This window comes from Leptonychotes weddellii, chromosome 8 (genome assembly GCF_054177405.1).
Source record: "Leptonychotes weddellii isolate Sample4059 chromosome 8, ASM5417740v2, whole genome shotgun sequence".
In the NCBI taxonomy this organism is placed as follows: Eukaryota; Metazoa; Chordata; class Mammalia; order Carnivora; family Phocidae; genus Leptonychotes; species Leptonychotes weddellii.
Window position 1 is genome coordinate 46,782,768 of NC_138376.1, and position 18,619 is coordinate 46,801,386.

Here is an 18,619-nt window from a genome sequence, read left to right on the forward strand (position 1 = left end):
CTTTTAAAGTGATAAAAACTTAACTTTGAATATTTACAAAAGCTCTATATTTTTATACTTCTTGTCCACATTTTATGTTTTTTGGTGTCACAATTTATATCTTTTTATATTGTGTAATTAACAAATTATTTAGTTGGTAATACTTTTTTGTCTTTTAACCTTTATATTAGAGTTATAACTGATTTAACCATCACCATTACAATATCAGAGTATTCTAGATTTACCTATATTTTAACTATATATTTAACTTTATCACTGAGTTTTATATTATCACATGTTTTAAAATTATTAATTATCATCCTTTGATTTCAGCTTAAGGAACTCTAACATTTCTTATAAGGCTGGTCTAGGGGTGATGAACTCCTCCATCTTCTGTTTGTCAGGAAAACTATATTTCCTTCAATTCTGATGGACAACTTTGCTGGGAAGAGTATTCATGGTTGGCAGTTATTTTTAATTTCAGCACTTTGAATATATTATCCCACTCCCTTCTGTTCTGCAAAATTTGTGCTGAAAAACCTGCTCATAGTCTTACCAGGTTCTTTTGTATGTAATAAGTTGCTTTTTGCTCACTGATTTTAAGATTCTCTTTGTATTTAACTTTTAACTTTTAACTTTGTCTTTAACTTAAATACAATGTGTCTCCATGTGGATCTCTTTAGATTCTTCTTTGGTACTCTTTGTGCTTCCTGGATCTGGATATATATTTCTTTTCTCAGGTTAGGGAAGTTTTCAGCCATTATTTCTTTGATTATACTTTCTGCCCCTTTGTCTCTCTTCTCCTTCTAGGACTCCCTGTAATGTGTATATTGGTCTGCTTGTTGTTCCCTTAATTTATCTTCACTCTTCTTTATAATTTTTTCTTTTTGCTCCTCTGATTGGCTTAATTCCACTGCTTTACCTCTGAGTTTACAGAGTCTTTCTTCCACTTGATCTAGTCTGCTGTTGAACCCCTCTATTAAATTTCATAGTTCAGTTATTGTATTCTTCAGCTCTGTGATTTGTTTGGTACTTTTTAATATTTTCTACCTCTGTTGAAATTCACACTTTGTTTCTGCATTACTCTTCTGACCTCAGTGAGCATATTTATAATTGTTATTTTGAATTTTATTAGGTCAATCACTTATCTCTGTCTCATTAAGATTAGTTTCTGATTTATATTGTTCTTTTGTTTGGAACATAGTCCCCTGTTTCTTCATTTTCTTGACTGTCTATGTTGGTTTCTGTGCATTAGATAAAACAGCCACCATTCCCAGTCTTCAAAGAGTGGTCCTGTGTAGGTGAATCTGGTCAACCAACCTGGCCCAAGCTCCTGGTTCTCTCTTACACTCTTGTGATTGTCCAAGCTACCTTCTTTGTTCTTAGTGGCTCCCAGTAGTTGAGGGTGTGCCAAGGCCCATCAGTGTTCCAAGGGAAAGATCACAGTTGGCAAGTAATTGCAGGCTGATTAGAAGCCAGACAGCAGCTGGGTTAAGCCCCTTTCAGGGAAAAGCTAGAGGATGGGTGTTTTTATCTTCTCCCTCTGTGCTGAGCCTGTATTTTTAAAAAAAACCACTTTGTTTGCTATACTTCTATGGGACTTGTGAATGCAAGACCCACTGACTACCAGAGCAACATGATTTGGGAGTCTGTTCCTCAGCAACTGCAAAATCTGGTATCAAGCATGTGTACAAACCCCTTCCAAAGAGACAGTGGCAATTTTGTTTTATTGTTGGAGCACATCAGAGGAAGAAAGCTTCAGAAATGCCTTTCAGCAACCTTGGGCTCTGTGGAGGATCAGAGCCAGCCCCTAGATTTGCGCAAAATGGAAGATGGACTCTCAGTTTGGCAAGTATGCAGTCAAACCCCTTTCAGTGAAGACTGGGAGATGGTTATTTTTGCCCATGTCCTCTGCAATGTGCCCTTGGGTGTTAGCAGCTGGGGCAAGTGCTCACATGCCATTAAGAATTCCTTTGTTTTCTGTAGTTCTGTGGGTCTTGTGGACACAAGTCTCATTGGCTTTCAGAGTTAGGTGTTTTGGGGGCCAATTTGATGGTGGGAGCCTTAAAAGTTGGGGTGCTAGATGTGTTTCCAAATCTTCAGTTTTTCAGTGACAAGTTGGGAGTTGGAGGTTCCTTTCTGATTTTCTGGTGCTATGCCAGAGGTAGGGTTTATGGAAAAATTGTGTCTCAGTTTTTCTTATGCATTTCAATGCATTTGCCGGGCATGTAGGAGTTACTCAGCTAGTTTCTGAATTTCTTTCAATGGGAATTGCTTCATGTACCTGTATATTCAGAGTATGGAAAGAGGGAAGTTCAGGAGCATCCTATGTTGCCATCTGAGTTCCCTGAGTGACAAAACTTTTTCTTTTTAAGTTAGTCTAAGAAAGGCCTATGACCAGAGTGCTAAATAGAAATCTTTAAATATAGTGATAAAATAGCATTGAAATACTACTTAAAAAGACTGAAAACATCTAGTGCTGGTGAGGCTGTGGAAAAACTGACACTGTTAGCACAAGTGTAACTGGTGCAGCCTTTGTGTACAATATAAAATGCACCACTGTAGGGCTCAGTGTTCTATGTTGAGATGTGCAGCATTGGGAAGGATCACAGCTATAGAATGGATATTCACTGAGCACTTTCCTGAGGACTATGGGAACATCCAGATTGCTTTCATGCCACACACAGGTCATTAGGAGCTAGGACTGCTGTTTCCTGTTCACCTCATCAGCCACCTCCCAACCATTACCTCTGTGACATCCTACCTGTACCATGTTGGATTTGATGCTGAGTTCAAAGTTGGAGTACTCCTAGATGCCTAGAAGCTTTGTCATAAATATGCCCATTAACCTGTAGGTCCTCATTTTCTTTGACTGCTCTTATAGTACCACCTCCCTTACTCAAATTATGGATTTATCTCTGAAGGTGTGGGGAAGCAGACTCTTGGTATGTTACTGGAGTCTGAAGGAGTTTGGAAGACTCCTTTCTCTCTCCTCTAAGACTGTTGCTAGAGTCAAAGAAGTTGGAGGCCAAAGCTTTTTAACAGCCTCTTTGTTCTTTTTCACTGGGCAAGAAGCCTCAGCATCAGAGATAAATGACTAAGAGAGACTTAAAGGGGAAATAAAAATACATTGCTTTAATATCCCACCAGTATTATGCCCCTTATGATATAAAGGGGGAAAATACAAAGCAAACTTATTGTTCATTGTGACTTTATACCCCAGGCATACACAGAGAACTTTTTAATAAAGACCTTGCCCTGCAGCCCCTGGACCTGGGGAGTTGTTTCATCAATTATGCTAATGAGGCCTACGTTCAGTTAGTCTTGTTTATGAAAATTTCTTCCCTGAAAATATGTCATATTCCTACATTTTCTTAAAAATATGATTCTAAGTACTTTCAAGGGTCTTTTCAGCCAAAAAATGTCTTGCTTTTGTGAAGCACACCTTTCCTATCTTCCTTCCATGTTGACATTATAGTTCCTACACTGAATGGGAAGTATGCTTCAAAATATCTGTTAATTAATAGAGAGCTTTGGTCATTGGTTAAATGATTTTGATTGAGCTGCTTTTCGTTCACATATAGGTATGCTAAAGTTCTTTCATTAATGGCTTTTTTCCCATCAATATTATCTTAAGATGATTAAAGACAAAGGCTTTCTGGTTAGAAATGCAATGAAAGCTAGTATCAAAATGGCAGATGGCAAGGAACTTACATTCCAACTCTTCAGGTGGAATGTAAGTTCACTTATAAGGTAAAACACTCATGTAAGGTGAGTGACTGTACCCTGGCATTGTTCAACTCAGCTTGAATTTCAGCTGAATAATTCTGTGCAGCTTCATTTGTTACTTAATGTAGCTATGAAAATGTATTGGTCCTTTGGTCTTTCGACATTCAACATATATCTCTTAGAGTACTTAACATTCCTTCTGCTCCTTTTAGGGAAAAATTTCTCTTTCTTTCCTTTTTTTTATGTTGTTGATATAGACTATTTTGAGTGACTTTTTACTTTAAAAAATATGATGGAACTCCATGGTGAGAACATATGATTTACTGTGCCAAGCTGTTTTGTTGATTTAGCTTCCAGATGAGCAAGAAAATAAAAGGTAGAAGTGAACAGTTTAGACCAGACAGGAGATACTATAAGCCAAATGACAGATGCAACTCCTGAAAAATGTAAAATAAGGTGGCTGAGACTAAATTTAGTCTCTTAAGTCCCACATGGATTAGCTATATGTAGAGCATTGTATATAGAAAATTGAGATAATCTTTGGCTGAAAAACAATGTTTCATTGTAATCAATCCAGTGGAAGAGGAGTTTCCTTACTCAGCTACCTCCCTCTGTGAATACATAGGGTATTCATAGGAACAACATTATTTTTAGCCCAGCAGTGACTGCTGGCACAGTGAAATCATCTCTTTGACTATGTGAGCATCTGTTGTCCACAGATACTTGAAAATAGTTTTAAAATAGGCTAGAGAGCCAGGTTATAGTAATCCATTCTTTATCTGATAATAAAAATGCTGCCTAATATTTACTTTTTAACAATACAAAATCTTTTAAAAACTTTAAAATGGTAAATGCAAATATTTTAGGATTGTTGACATATATTTATTTTTAAATTCTGTTTTTCACTCAGAGTAACTAATTTTTTTTATGTCTGGCAAAAGAAGTTATTAGCAAGTTAAATATTATATATATTTAATATTATACATATATATATATATGCAATGTATTTTAGAGATTTTAAATATAATTGAGAATGTTAGCTCCCTGAAGTTGGAGGTCAGACCTTGAAATTTTCATGCCTGCCTAGGAGCAAACAATGACAGTTTGAAGACCTAGATTTCCGAATTGGAGTATAAAAGGAATCTAAGGGGAAGAAAAATTTAAAATGTGGTTTGATATTCCAGAACTTTTAAGAATGCTTATCTATCTATATATCGTCTATCTATCTATCTATCTATCTATCTATCTATCTATCTATCATCTATCTATTTATCTATCATCTACATCCATCTATCCATTTGGATTCACCAGAGAGAGAAAATGGCCATCTCCATGAGCATCTTGAGACAAAATAAGAGGCCACATGGTAGTTGATGCCTACCCTCCTCTACATCTAAATTCAATTGTGAAGTATGAATCTGAGTTGAAAGGGGACTCAAATATTAATCTCTCTCTCTCTTTTTTTTGCAAACAGAACAACAGCAGAACTTATTTCCTTTCCTTTTACTGAGGAAAAAAAAGTCCCCTCTTGGGAGAATATTATATTCAAAAAACTGCTTAAGCTTCCTTAAAACAAGGAACAAGTCAATTGTAAGCCCTGCCTTTTCTCCTTACAAACTTCATCTATAAGAGAAAGTCAGCATGTCATATATTGACATTTGCATTTGATTATGGTATATGTTTTTTATCATCACAATTTTTCTTTGCCTGAAAAATTGTTTCTATAATTGTTCTGGAGAATCTTGCAGATTCTCACCTAGAAATGAGGTACAATCTGTCAGGAGGTCATGATTTCAGTGGCTCATTACATTTTCTATTCTCTTTGAAGATTGTAGGGCAGGGGTCAGGCTTAGCTTGCCAGTCACTGCAAATTCCAAACTCCACCCCCTCTTTTTTTGCAGAAGCCATGCTGGGTGTTAATGATAACATGGGGCACTTGACCAGATGCCTTGACCCCACCATTGAGGGCATCTCACCTAATGGCTGTTTTCCTTCTCATTATTCCATATTTGAAATTAGCCAAGTATTAAATTTAAGCACCTATTTCCCCAGGTACAGATGTTTTTTTTTCAATTCCCAGATCTAGTTTTAGTCATTAGGTACAAAAAACAGATAAAATTGTAGTAATGAAATATTTTTTGGGAAAGGATAATAATTCAATCCTTTCAGTAGGGAATTTGAAATTGTTAGTAAGGATGGTCTTTAGCCAAGGGGAGAACACATGGGAACACCAATATTAAAAAAAAAACCACAAAAAACCCGCAAAAACTTATCATATCAGGATGCAGTGGGGAAAAGGGTAAATGAGAGAGAATCTTTACAAAAATGAGAACTGAGAAGATAAAGCTCAGGTTTTCAAGTGGATGCATTTCAAAAGATACATACTTGATGAGCATTCAGAACCCAGGCAGAAAAATGCCTGACAGAATGAGTATTTCTTGTCAACTTTGAGTTAAATTTTGAAATATGAGCTGCAAAGTTTAATTACATAAATCTCAAAGAGAAGTTATAAGGATTAGATTACTTAATACTTGTGAAATCTTTAGTACAGTATTTGTCACATAGTAAGCATTATATGAGTTCTCTTTTATTATTTTTATCTCAGTTGGTTCTTGCACAATCCTATGAGATGGACGCTACTATTATTCCCTTTTCATGTGTGTTTCTGAGGGTTAAGTCACTTGCTTGGAGAAACTACACGTCCTCATTAAATACATTTTTGGTGAGGCTCTCTTTGAGGTGACCACCCTTCTGTGGTCACAGGGTGGGATGCAACAGAAACTGGTCCCCTCAGAACCACTCTCCCTTGATTTTGAACTTTAAATGGTTATGAGAACAACTGGAATTTATCCACATTGCACCCTGAAGAGGGTGACCAGAATCTCTGGTATATATCCTGGTTTCTGTGATTTCTGAGACTGATCCTTGAGCTTTCATTTTAATTCTTGAGTTACCCCATACCTTTCCAATATATTCCATTGTTTCCATTTGGTCTTGCATTGCTTTCTGCTTGGGTGAGGGGGCTAGCACGCACTGGAGGGAACTGACAGTGCCTTGCTGCCAAGGTTGATTCTGCTGATTCTGAGCTCGTCCAGGAAAAGCTAATGTGGTAGAATCCTTTGTCTTGGGAAAGGGAGGATCTGAATGGCCCTGTACAGACACAAGATTTGACTTCCCTAGTATAAGCTGACAAAGGTGGCCCAAAGTTTTTTCATCCAATTATTTTGTGTCACCAGAGTAATGACTGCCTGTAGGGACTGTAACATTTGTTTGAGTGCCTATGTTCATCTTATAACTTTCTTTGTAAATTTTTATAAGAATGTCTGAAAATTGTTTGTAAATCTGATATTTATTTCCTCTTATTGTGCCCAAATATTATTGACTACTTAAGGGAAGGGATCATGTCTTTTTCAACCCATCATGACCTGCCGTTTTCTAGCTTTGTTATGTGTATCCAAAATTATTGCTGACGATTCCCCACCAGATTCAGTTGTCTTGTTTTCTTAAACACCTGTGTTTCTGCTCCATCCTCCAGGTGTTTGCTCATGCTGTTTTCCTCCATTTGAAATGCTCTCCATCTTCCACTTCATCTTTCAAAATCCTACACCTTCAAGTCTCAAGTGGTCCTCTTTCCTTTTATGCCAATCCATGTTGATTTCTCTCTGAATCTCCATTGCTCTTACAATCAGCACCTCACAGTATAGCAATTATTTCATGTGTGGGTGTTTATTCCTACTTGCATGGTAAGATTCAGGTACACAGTGATTGTTTTCCTCCAATATTTCATTATCAAAAGTTACAAACATAAAAAAGTTAAAGGAGTTTCACAGTGTGAACCATCATATACCCACATAGATCCTACAATTAATATTTTGCTGTATTTGCTTTATCACATATATATCCTCCTACTCATGCCTCCATGCATCCGTCCATCTAACCACCCATCATTTTACCTTATTTTTTTTGTGAGACATTGCAAAACAAGTTATAGAAATTGGTGTATTTCACCTCTGACACTTTAGCATGTCTATCACTAACTAAAGTGAGTATTTTTAATGGTATTTTTGTGATCAACATTTCTATTCTCCATAGTACCCAGTAGAGCATTGACCACATCATAGAAAATCAATTTATGCAGACTGGGTTGAATTTCAGTATCACTTCGAAATCCATTAAAAATTAAAGGTATGTAAGCCCAGATAAATAGTCTCTGGAGCCTCAGAGGCATACCGAGATGGGTGTGTTTTACAGAGTTGGGGAAGAGACATACCTGTATGTAGCTTGTACTAGCCCAACTTGTGACCTGTCAAATATATCCTAGGGGAATGTTCGGACAAACTTTCAGGAGGTGGTTGGCTGAGAGATCAGATAGGCCACGATCTGACTGAAGTACTTACATGGGTGCTGCTATACTGTGTGCTTAAGAGGCACAAGAGGGACAATCCAGTTTATCTAAAGATACACTGAAACGAGGTGATAAAATAGGCACAGGCTAAAAAGTGGGATTCACACGCAGCAGTTTGTGGCAGCCCGCTCCTTTATGCCCAGCTGGGTGGAAACTGAACTCCTTTACAGAACAGCACACTTCAAATAGACAATTTGAGCCTAGGCAGATGGATCTGTGAGGAGGCCATTCTCCTGAACATGTGCAGGTGGTGAGCTTCTGACATCTTATGAGGGGAAAGAAAGTTATAGTGCTTCTCAGATTTGGTAACACCTTTTAAAACATGTTATAGAAGTCATTATTCATCCTGACTTCTTCCTTTACCTGAGATATATTTGAATCTATATCCGTATCCATATCATGTATATTTATGTCCATATACCTCCCCTTGTTCTTCAATTGACAGGCTCCTTCTTGTGCATGTATCTCTGATCACCCCCTCATTGGAGAGTCCTCTCCTGATGTTTTTAAATTTAAATTCAACTAGCCAACATATAGTACATCATTAGTTTTAGATGTAGTATTCAGTGATTCATCAGTTCTGTGTAACACCCAGTGCTCATCATAACACATGCCCTCCTTAATGTTCACTCTTCCCATTATACTCTCTCTCTGTACTCTATTTCAACTGGGACACATCACAATTACTAACTATATATTTGTTTACTTATTTCTTACCTTTCTACCTTAGTAGACTAGAACTTTATAATGGTAAAACCACATTTTCCTCTTCTCCTGTATAATTAGAGGCTACCAGACTACCTGATACATAGACTCCTAATTAAAATTTACTGAATCATATATGCTGAAAATACATGAATAGAGAAAAAAATTTGTCCCAGTATTATTCTAAATGCCTTGCTGTGTTTGACTCCCACCCTGGCCCTCTTCCTTGTCCATTTCCTAATATTGCTATCTACCCTGGCCCTTTGATTTGGAGCTGTATTCAGACTTGACTTTCTGGACAGTGCCACAAGTTACAAAATCCTCTACCCCTTCTCTGAAAACTCCCATTCATTTAGCATGCTGCTCTCAGCTAGGGGTTAGGAGAAAATTATATCTGATGGGAGAAATTGACCACAAGCTGTGAATGATTGAGAACCTCACTTAATGTGCTAAATCTCCTGAGGACACTTATGTATTACAAGAGTGGTAAACTCTGGCAGTATGACTAAGCAACTTAAATAATTTCAGGCACTTTATGTGAAAAAGACCTAAGGATTTAGTTGACTAAAAGTATAATCTGAATGGTCTGAAAGCTAAGAAAAGCAAATTCCTTCTTCTTTGAGTGCATACGGATCACTTACACAGGGAATACTGACTTCCACTGTCTGTGACAGCTTATATGGTAGCTGATATAATGAAGAGTGTACAGAATAATTAGGATGGTGAGGCTCTCCCAAATCATATCAGTTGAGGAATGGGTTAGGGGCTGGGAATATTTACTTTATAGCAGAAAAGAATTAGGGAAGATAAGTAAACCTGGTTCATTCATTTGAAAAATATCTATTGAATATATATTGTATGCTAGTTCCAAGTTAAGCTCTGGGGAATAGTAGTGATTAAAAAATAGCCCGCTCACATAGAACTTAGATTCCATGGCTAAGGAAATAGTTGAAGACTATTAAGTAGAAAAGGGAATAGGTTTATGGATTTATGCTTTTCCTTTCTTTTTTTTTTTCTTAAAAAGCACATAGGGGACCAATGCATCCAAGACTGCATGAAAAAATATATCTACTTAATATAAATAAATCTCAAACATCTACAGAAACTGCAAACCTGGAATATTTAGTTATTTTAGTTAATATTTAGTTAAATTATCAAGGTTCAAGGTGGTTGCGGATGAGAATCCGTGAGACTTGCCCATAGATTCTCTAAGATCTATAATTGTTTGTTAGTCAAGATCACAAATTTTCACTTATCATGACCAGAGAAATGAGCATGATTGTTACAAAAAGCAGTGCTTCAGATCAGGCTTGGAGGAAAGGAGTCATTTGATTTGGACTTCTTGATCCTTTCACAAAGGACGGGGTGAAGGGTTCTGTGGGCCTGGCGTAATGAATAAACAACTGGTAACTCTTTTCTTTGTGTGAAATAGGAAGTAAAACACAGGTCACATAAAGAAGAAAGATAAGGTTGTAGTATGTCACCTATAAAAGTAGACATAGATATGGGGGCAGGAGAGGGGCGCCTGAGTGGCTCAGTCGTTAAGCATCTGCCTTCGGCTCAGGTCATGATCCCAGGGTCCTGTGATTGAGCCCCGCATCTGGCTCCCCACTCCGCGGGAAGCCTGTTCTCCCTCTCCCACTTCCCCTGCTTGTGTTCCCTCTCACTGTGTTTCTCTCTGTCAAATAAATAAATAAAATCTTTAAAAAAAAAAAAAAAAAAAAGAGATGGGGGCAAGAGAAAGAGTGCCAAACGTGGACCCTAGTTTTAACTTTGCTATATTTCCTTGAGTCATGTGGCTCCAAGAAAGTACATTTGCCTCTCTGGCACGGAGTTCCCTTGGCAGAAAAATGAGAGGTTGAACTATATTATCTTTAATGCAACTTTTAGGTCTCACATTTAAATGCTTTAGAAAGCATTAAAATATACTGTTTTTTTCTATTTTTTTTCACTTTAATTTTTAATGGTATTTCTTGGCCCAGGAAAGCTCCAAATACAGTTTACACAGAACAGTAATCATTAGCTTCTCATAATGGAAACTCCGAGTTCATGTATTCTTCTATACTGTTTTTTTTTATTATGTTAATCACCATACATTACATCATTAGTTTTTGATGTAGTGTTCCATGATTCATTGTTTGCATATAACACCCCGTGCTCTATTCAGTACGTGCCCTCTTTAATAACCATCACCAGGCTAACCCATCCCCCCACCCCCCTCCCCTCTAGAACCCTCAGTTTGTTTCTCAGAATCCATAGTCTCTCATGGTTCGTCTCCCCCTCCGATTTCCCCCCCTTCATTTTTGTAAGGGTGTCTAATTAAGTATTTTGGACCATTAAGGTAAAATTTTAGAAATAAAATTGTCATCTTTTCAATGGATCAATAGAATTATCCCATACAATCAAAATATGACTCTTCTGATTCCTGAATCTAGCAATTAATCCAGAAATGAAAACTCTTTTAATAAGCACTGAGACAACATATTTTTGAACAACTCCCATGTAATATTTTAAAAGCAACTATTCTCTCAAATAATAAATATTATTGTAGTTCATATTCCTTTATCCTATTCTATGAATTGAATGTCTTAAATCCATTTCAACAAAACTGGTGATGCTAGAGACAGTGCATATCTAAGAGACTACAGTATTTTTGCTTGAGAAAAATCTGAAAAATCATATATTAGTCTGTGTAAATCTTTTAATTAGAAATACTCGTTTTTAATATAACATCTCTCCTCTTATTAGATTGAAGGAAATTGTATTGAACTTTCCTGCCTTTCAGGACCTAAAAAAAATGTGTCTATGATAGAATATAATTGACCTAAGAAATTTTCAAGGATAAAAGTATCTTTTCTAAAAGCTTTTTGTAGAATACCTAATAATTACAGCCTAATGAATTTTAAGTAACAGAATGCCATGGCTTCTTCATAATAGCAAATACATGAAAAATCTGACTTGCAGTAAGTACAGCAGCATATAATTCATAAATGTCTTTAAAACATCTTTAACTTTACCATACTTATATATTATGTAGGCTAAGTAAAAATAATTCTATCTATTCCTTTTGTTATATCTAGAATTGACAGATGGTATACTGATTCTATTTTTCTTTCAATATAGCATCACAATTAAAACATAATTTTCACTAAATTTTATTTTGTGAAATTCCCTGAAAGAAAATGGTAATTGCATAAAGCAAAATTGAAAATAGAAAATAAAGTTTTATACTTTGTATATATTTTTATAATAATCAGTTGAGTTTTTAACACTGTTATGTCTACTAATTTAATAAGGCATAATTTAGAATTAAAAAGTCTGGGGGGCGCCTGGGTGGCTCAGTTGGTTAAGCAACTGCCTTCGGCTCAGGTCATGATCCTGGAGTCCCAGGATCAAGTCCCGCATCGGGCTCCCTGCTCAGCAGGGAGTCTGCTTCTCCCTCTCCCGCTCCCCCCTCTTGTGCTCTCTCTCTCTCTCTCACTCTCTCTCTCAAATAAATAAATAAAATCTTAAAAAAAAAGAAAAAAAAGAAACTGTTTAAAAAAAAAAGTCTGGGAGTTTTTGGTGTGTGTTGTGCTCAACCTGGTACCTCTTTTTGTGAAGTGGCAGCTGAGGAGGTGCTTGCCAAGGCACTTGCCATGGCCTTGAAAAGCCCAAGGAAGGAGTCATGACTGAGAACAACGATCATATTAATTGGAAGGTGGAGGAGCAGGATGGTTCTGTGGTGCGGTTTAAGATTAAGATGACACTTAGTAAACTAATGAAAGCCTATTGTGAACGACAGGGTTTGTCAATGAGGGAGATCAGATTCCGATTTGATGGGCAGCCAATCAATGAAACGGACACACCTGCACAGCTGGACATGGAGGATGAAGATGCAGTTGATGTGTTCCAGCAGCAGACAGGAGGTGTCTACTAAAAAGGGAACCTGCTACTTTACTGAAGAACTCTGTTCCTTCAGACCAAGAAGACATCTCTCAATGAGAAAACTGCAAGTTGGTTCCACCACATCCTGACTACTATGGTACTGTTATCTCTATTCTTTCATTTTCCCCTTCCTTACTCTTTAATTGTACATAAAGTACTGTGTCTGTGCACAAGCAAATTCCATTTTTTTTTTTTTTTACTAATTGGCCAATGGTATGTTTGGATCAACATCAAAAGGATATGGGACGGGGAAAAAATACTGGTTCTTTGAAAATACCCCATTTCTCCATTAGTGGCATGCTCACTCAGCTCTTATCTTTATATTCCAGTAGGTTATTCTGCTCTCACTGTTTAACAAAAAAGGACAACATAAAAATCCTTACATACCTTGTTCAATTCGAGAATTTTAATGCTTTTCATTTGTTGTTGTAAAACCAAGGACAATTTTATAACTTTTTTTGTACATAGCTGTTACATTGAGGGCAACCTGTCTTTAAATAGGGATCAATTACTCTAAAAGAAATGAATCCTAGATAGCTTTTCCTTGAAGTCAAGCATCTTGTTGTTTAAATAAACTTCTTGTTTAAAAAAAAAGTTAGGGAGTTTTTGATATGTCTTAAGGGTTTCATGAAATGTGAAAGTATGAAACATTTTCCTTACATTTATTGTCTATAATATAATACATGATATAGTGGGTAATGATTAGAGTTGGACTCTGGAATCAGACTTCCTGAGTAAAAACTGTGGTTTCACAATGCCCTCAGGCTCTGTGTACCTTAGTGTCCTCTTTGGAATAATAGTACCTCACTGGGTGGGTATTAGGAATAAATAATTAAATCCAGGGAAAGAGTTTAAAGTGTGGGTGCAAAGTAGTAAGAGCTTAATTAGTGGTAGTTATTTTATTATTAATATCATCATTTACACATTTTTTAAAGAAAAAAGGAGAACAACTTCTCTGTCTAATCTTGAAGGCCCTCTACTAATGCCACTCCTTTTTGTTTTGCAACACAACTTCTAGAATTCTCATTAGGATTAAATAAATTTTCTAATTTCTTATATGAACATTTATCACTTGTGTATTTGCTTATGCCAAATCTGCTGCCTAAATAATCTAAGAAGCTAAGTTTCCATGGCCTTCATCTATTTAACTGATCTCCATTAGTAAGACTTCCATAATGAAGTCTCTCTAGTTGTTTTTCTTCTACTTGTCCCATACTCAAGCCTTCCATGTTTGTTTGGCTTTGGAGATGAGGTAACCATCCATCTGAAAGGTCAGTAGAGTATCAGAAGAGTATCAGAGTATCACAAGAGCATGCTAAGAGTTGAGAACAAGGAAGAGGATCAGTCTAAGCTAGCTTCTAAAGGAGGCAGGCTTATAGGAAGGGTAGTGTACAGTTAGGAGAAATGAATAGAGAGAGCATTTCAGGGGAGAAACTGTAGCATTAGCTAAAATAAATGTGGTAGGAAAAGGTAGGACTGTGTTTGGGACCATGGATTTAGCGCAATGGGACAGTCCATGGTGGGGAGCAGAGGAGGATAAAGATGTATAGGGAAGAAGACCTTGACTATAAGCCACATAATCTGTGCTTGAAAGATAGATGATGAGGGAGGGACTCCTTATAGATGTTTTGATTTGAGATTATCTCCTTTTAGGAGTATTAATTTAGGCAGGAAAATCTGAACAACAATGAGCTGGGTAGTATGGTGGTTAAATATAAGAGATCCAGAGTAAAACTGTCCAGGTGGGAACCCTGCTTCAGTTACTAGTTACATGACCTTAAATAAATTAGTTAATTGCTTTAAGCCCCAGTTTACTCATCTCTTAAATGAGTATTATAAAAGTAAGTACCCCTTAAAGATATTGTCAAATTTAATGAGATTGTGTGTAAAAGTATTTTTACAGCGCTTGTCGTATAGGTGCAGAATAAATACTATAATTATATAGCTGTTAATAAGCATGAATAAATGAACTAGATTGAGATTATTATGCATGTGAAGTGTCTAGTACATCTTTGTAAATACAATCTTGTTTGTTGCATCCACCCAAAACTTACCAGATATGTCTATCTCACAATTATCTGGGTAGGCTTCTCTTCTGCTGACATAATAACAAATCTGCTCTTTGTAGTACAGACTTTTTTGTGCTCACTTTCTGATCCTACTCATCTGCTTCTTATACCATACCAAACAGAGCCTGCTCCTGGTCCAAGCTTATCACTTTCCCATCTATGAAACTACAAAAGGAGATGAGCTTAATGAGCAAGGAATTTCAAAAGCATTTTCACCAAAAGGTGGTGGATTAATCACCCCACTGCCCAATTAACATTGGAAAGGCAGTGACTTTCAGAATAAGCCACCGGGAACATCCCTAACTTCACACAAAATATATATCTGTTGTCCCCAAAACTTCTTTAACAGATTTTAAAGACACATTGGAATATATGCTGTGTGATCATATAGCTCTGTGAACAGCCTTTGTCTGGCATCCTTCCAAGAAACAGACAAATGGACAGTGTCTAAACCATGAATGTAAAGGAGAAATGCTGGAAGAGAGGTGAAATAATGGAGATTTTTACTTTCAATAAACATATTATGCCTCCCTCAAATATATTCTTTGAACAATAGCCATGATGGAAATTTAATAAATGTAAATTGATACATATGATATTTGAGATCTGCTTATAGATTGAAAAACATGCTGCTAGTAATCTAGAGGAAAATTCCACAGGGAGAAGAAATATATGTGATGTCTTTGATCTTTCTGTCTATTAAAAAAAAAGGAGTCAGCACATAAAATTCAACTGATAGGGCTGTGGAAAACTTTGGAGGACATCCAGAAAATAGTGTCTAAAATAACTGAATGCTTAGAGAACAAAACCATGAGGAAGTAAGTTTACTTTACTGGAAGGAGAAAAATCTGCAGAAAACTTCATTAAAGTTTTTATGAGGTGTTTTTAATAAGATGCTATAAAATAAAAAAAAAGTAGTGAGCAATTCTTCTGTTCCTAGGGCAGCAATAGAAGAAATAGACTTATATGGATGATAAACTGTAATAATAATACTATTCAGTTGAGGGACACTTGATGCTTTCCAAAGAACTTTCATATAGATGACACTCATAGGAGCCTGTATAGCAAAAAAACGAGTGTGATTATGTTTCAAAGAAAGGAGCAGACAGGTAAGACTTCTTTGTAGTTATACAGAGAATGCTTTGCTTCCTCACTTCCCTGTTTCCAGGTGCCCTTTAGGTGTCCCGTGCTTTCATTTTGAATCATAATGAACATATAAAGATCTACCCTTTTGCCCTAAACCTAGGTATACCCTACTTGGACAGTGGTCTATGGTTTAATGATAAATCACAGAATAGCATTATTTGTGGCTATGTCCATGCTGATACACACCTATAAAATTGGCATTTGGGGTTTTGATGTGATTAGTATTGAGCTGCTCTTCCTACGAGCCACTGCTTCTTTAGGTGACTCCTGATAAGACTGAATAGAACCAGGTCACTAACGTGGGGAACTCAGCCCTCTGGTTAGTATGGTGGGAGTTAAAGGGATGTTGTGATATGTGTCTGGTTTATCTAAAAACAACATTAGTTTGCTTATGTGTAAGTCAAACTGAAAAGTCCTGGACTTCATCAGCCATTAAGTGATGACGTAGCCATGAGCCTCACCAGACATAGTGGTTGCTGTGGTATGCTGCCTTCAGTCTCCTGGTGATGGGACAAAGGCCCAGCTCCCCTTGACTCAATTCAGGAAACTATGAACATCCCTACTCCAGGGTTTCCCGTAGGGTCAGCTGAAGCCTCTGTTGCAGCTGCTTTGCAATTCAACTTCTCCCTCTTCTCAGTGCTCTTCTCTCACTGACCTATGAAGTTATTCACATGAGCACTCTCTAATCAGCTTCCTGCATGCAAATCTCTATTGTCTATTTCCAAAGAACCTGACCTAAGATACTAGTTATTAAGTCTCAGTGGCTGAGACATAACTGCAGGAATTACAGTCTATTATAGAATCTCCATCTCCAAATATTTTTAGGAATCCTCAGGACTGCTTGCACATGTGTGTCCAAAGATCAGCCTTGCTCATTGGTAATTTTTTAAAAAAATTTTGAAAGATTTATTTATTTATTTATTTTAGGGGGGTAGGGATAGAAGGAGAGGGAGAGACAGTATCCTCAAGAAGACTTCCCCTGGAGCACAGAGCCCAACACAGGGCTTGATCCCAGGACCCTGAGATCATGACTTAAGCCGAAATCGAGTTGGCCGCTTAAGTGACTGAGCCACCCAGGTGCCCCCCTCATTGGTGATTTCTGTGCAAACAATCTAAATCTTTACTTTCTCTTGTTCCATGAATTCTCCACAGAGACTATGCTAAGCTGGAATTGTGTTTCCATCATTTTCTCTGAGGTTTATAAACAAGAGGAGCTAGAATTTTCTTTCAGAACAGTCTCTACTACTGCACCCTACAGGCAGAAATGAGTGTCATTCCTAGTACAATGCAAGCAGGAGAAGGCTTCTTTGCTATTTTATTCATTTGGGAGATGGGAAGAGATTCTCAGGGCATGGTTGAGTTCATCCCAGTCCATCACATAGGATTGAAAATTTCTGCCCCCCAAATGATGGGAGCTTTATTGAGGTGTCTACTAAGCTCCTGTGTGAATTTTTATGGTATTTGCTACAGGGTCTTGTCCTGGAATCTCCTTTTTATCTTTATAACATTGTCTTTGAAGGCAGGATTGAGGTTCAAATATTACTAGAAATTGGAATTAAGCCGACTATTACCAAGTTGAAAAGTAGGAGGGACCAGGACAGAATTCTATATCAAATACTATAAAACAGGAATTTACTGCCTCTTATGGTGGCATTAGAATAAATTATCTGAAGAAATACTAAAAATCTCTGTTCTATATTTATTGAGTTTAAACACTTTGGTTTAGTACCAGTACCTGTCTATGAAACCAGCTTTCAATTTTAAAAATTCAGTGTATCTTTTGAAAAGCCTTAAACTATTCTTAAATGAATCTGTTAGGTAGAACAGAGTTCACAGATGTTAAATTGTAAAACAATTTATCTCAATATATATCTTCTTTTTATTCAGTATATTGATGAAGTCAAGGTCAATTTGTTGAGGAAGAAGCTTGCATAGTTTCTTTTAGCTTCATTTAGAAAGTTAGGTGGCTGGCCATTTTTTTAAATAAGTAAGATTGTCTATATTTTGAGTCCACTCTGTAAAAATTATTCTACAGAAGTTAATTAAGATAAATATGTTGTCAAGGATTGAAGCCTACCACTAAGAATAGGACTTAAAGAACTTTCACATATCTTTCTTGGTAGCTGCTTAAGGCAGTAATCAAATATCCTCTAACCATGATGATGGATCCCAATTAGGGAGAGCTGTGGGTCCTATAGAAGCAGGTTGGAAAATACATGGGATTTAAATCTGTATTGTTAATTCAACATGTCTTTACTTAATAAACAAATAGTCCGGGCACCTGGGTGGCTCAGTTGGTTAAGCGACTGCCTTCGGCTCAGGTCATGATCCTGGAGTCCCTGGATCGAGTCCCGCATCGGGCTCCCTGCTCGGCAGGGAGCCTGCTTCTGCCTCTGACCCTCCCCCCTCTCATGTGCTCTCTCTCTCTTTCTCTCTGTCTCAAATAAATAAATAAAATCTTAAAACAAAACAAAACAAAAAAATAAACAAATAGTCCCTTGACATTTTCTCATGAATCTTATTATTTAACATGTTATATCCCTTTAACTGCCCTGTGTGGCAGTGTTCTCTGACTTTATCAATTATTGCTTTTCTGACCTAATTCCTATATATTCAGTTTGCCCCTAAGTCTTCATTTGCTTCCTGTTACTTTCTTATA

At 36.9% G+C, this 18,619-nt stretch overlaps 1 protein-coding gene and 1 pseudogene across 1 annotated transcript in view; one reads left to right on the forward strand and one right to left on the reverse strand.

Moving 5' to 3' along the window:
• LOC115942618 (protein eyes shut homolog) overlaps window positions 1-18,619 on the reverse strand; it is a 515,538-nt gene that overhangs the window by 243,662 nt on the left and 253,257 nt on the right. The gene's annotated exons all lie outside the window — the stretch shown is intronic.
• LOC145722884 (small ubiquitin-related modifier 2 pseudogene) lies at window positions 1,805-12,737 on the forward strand (annotated as a pseudogene).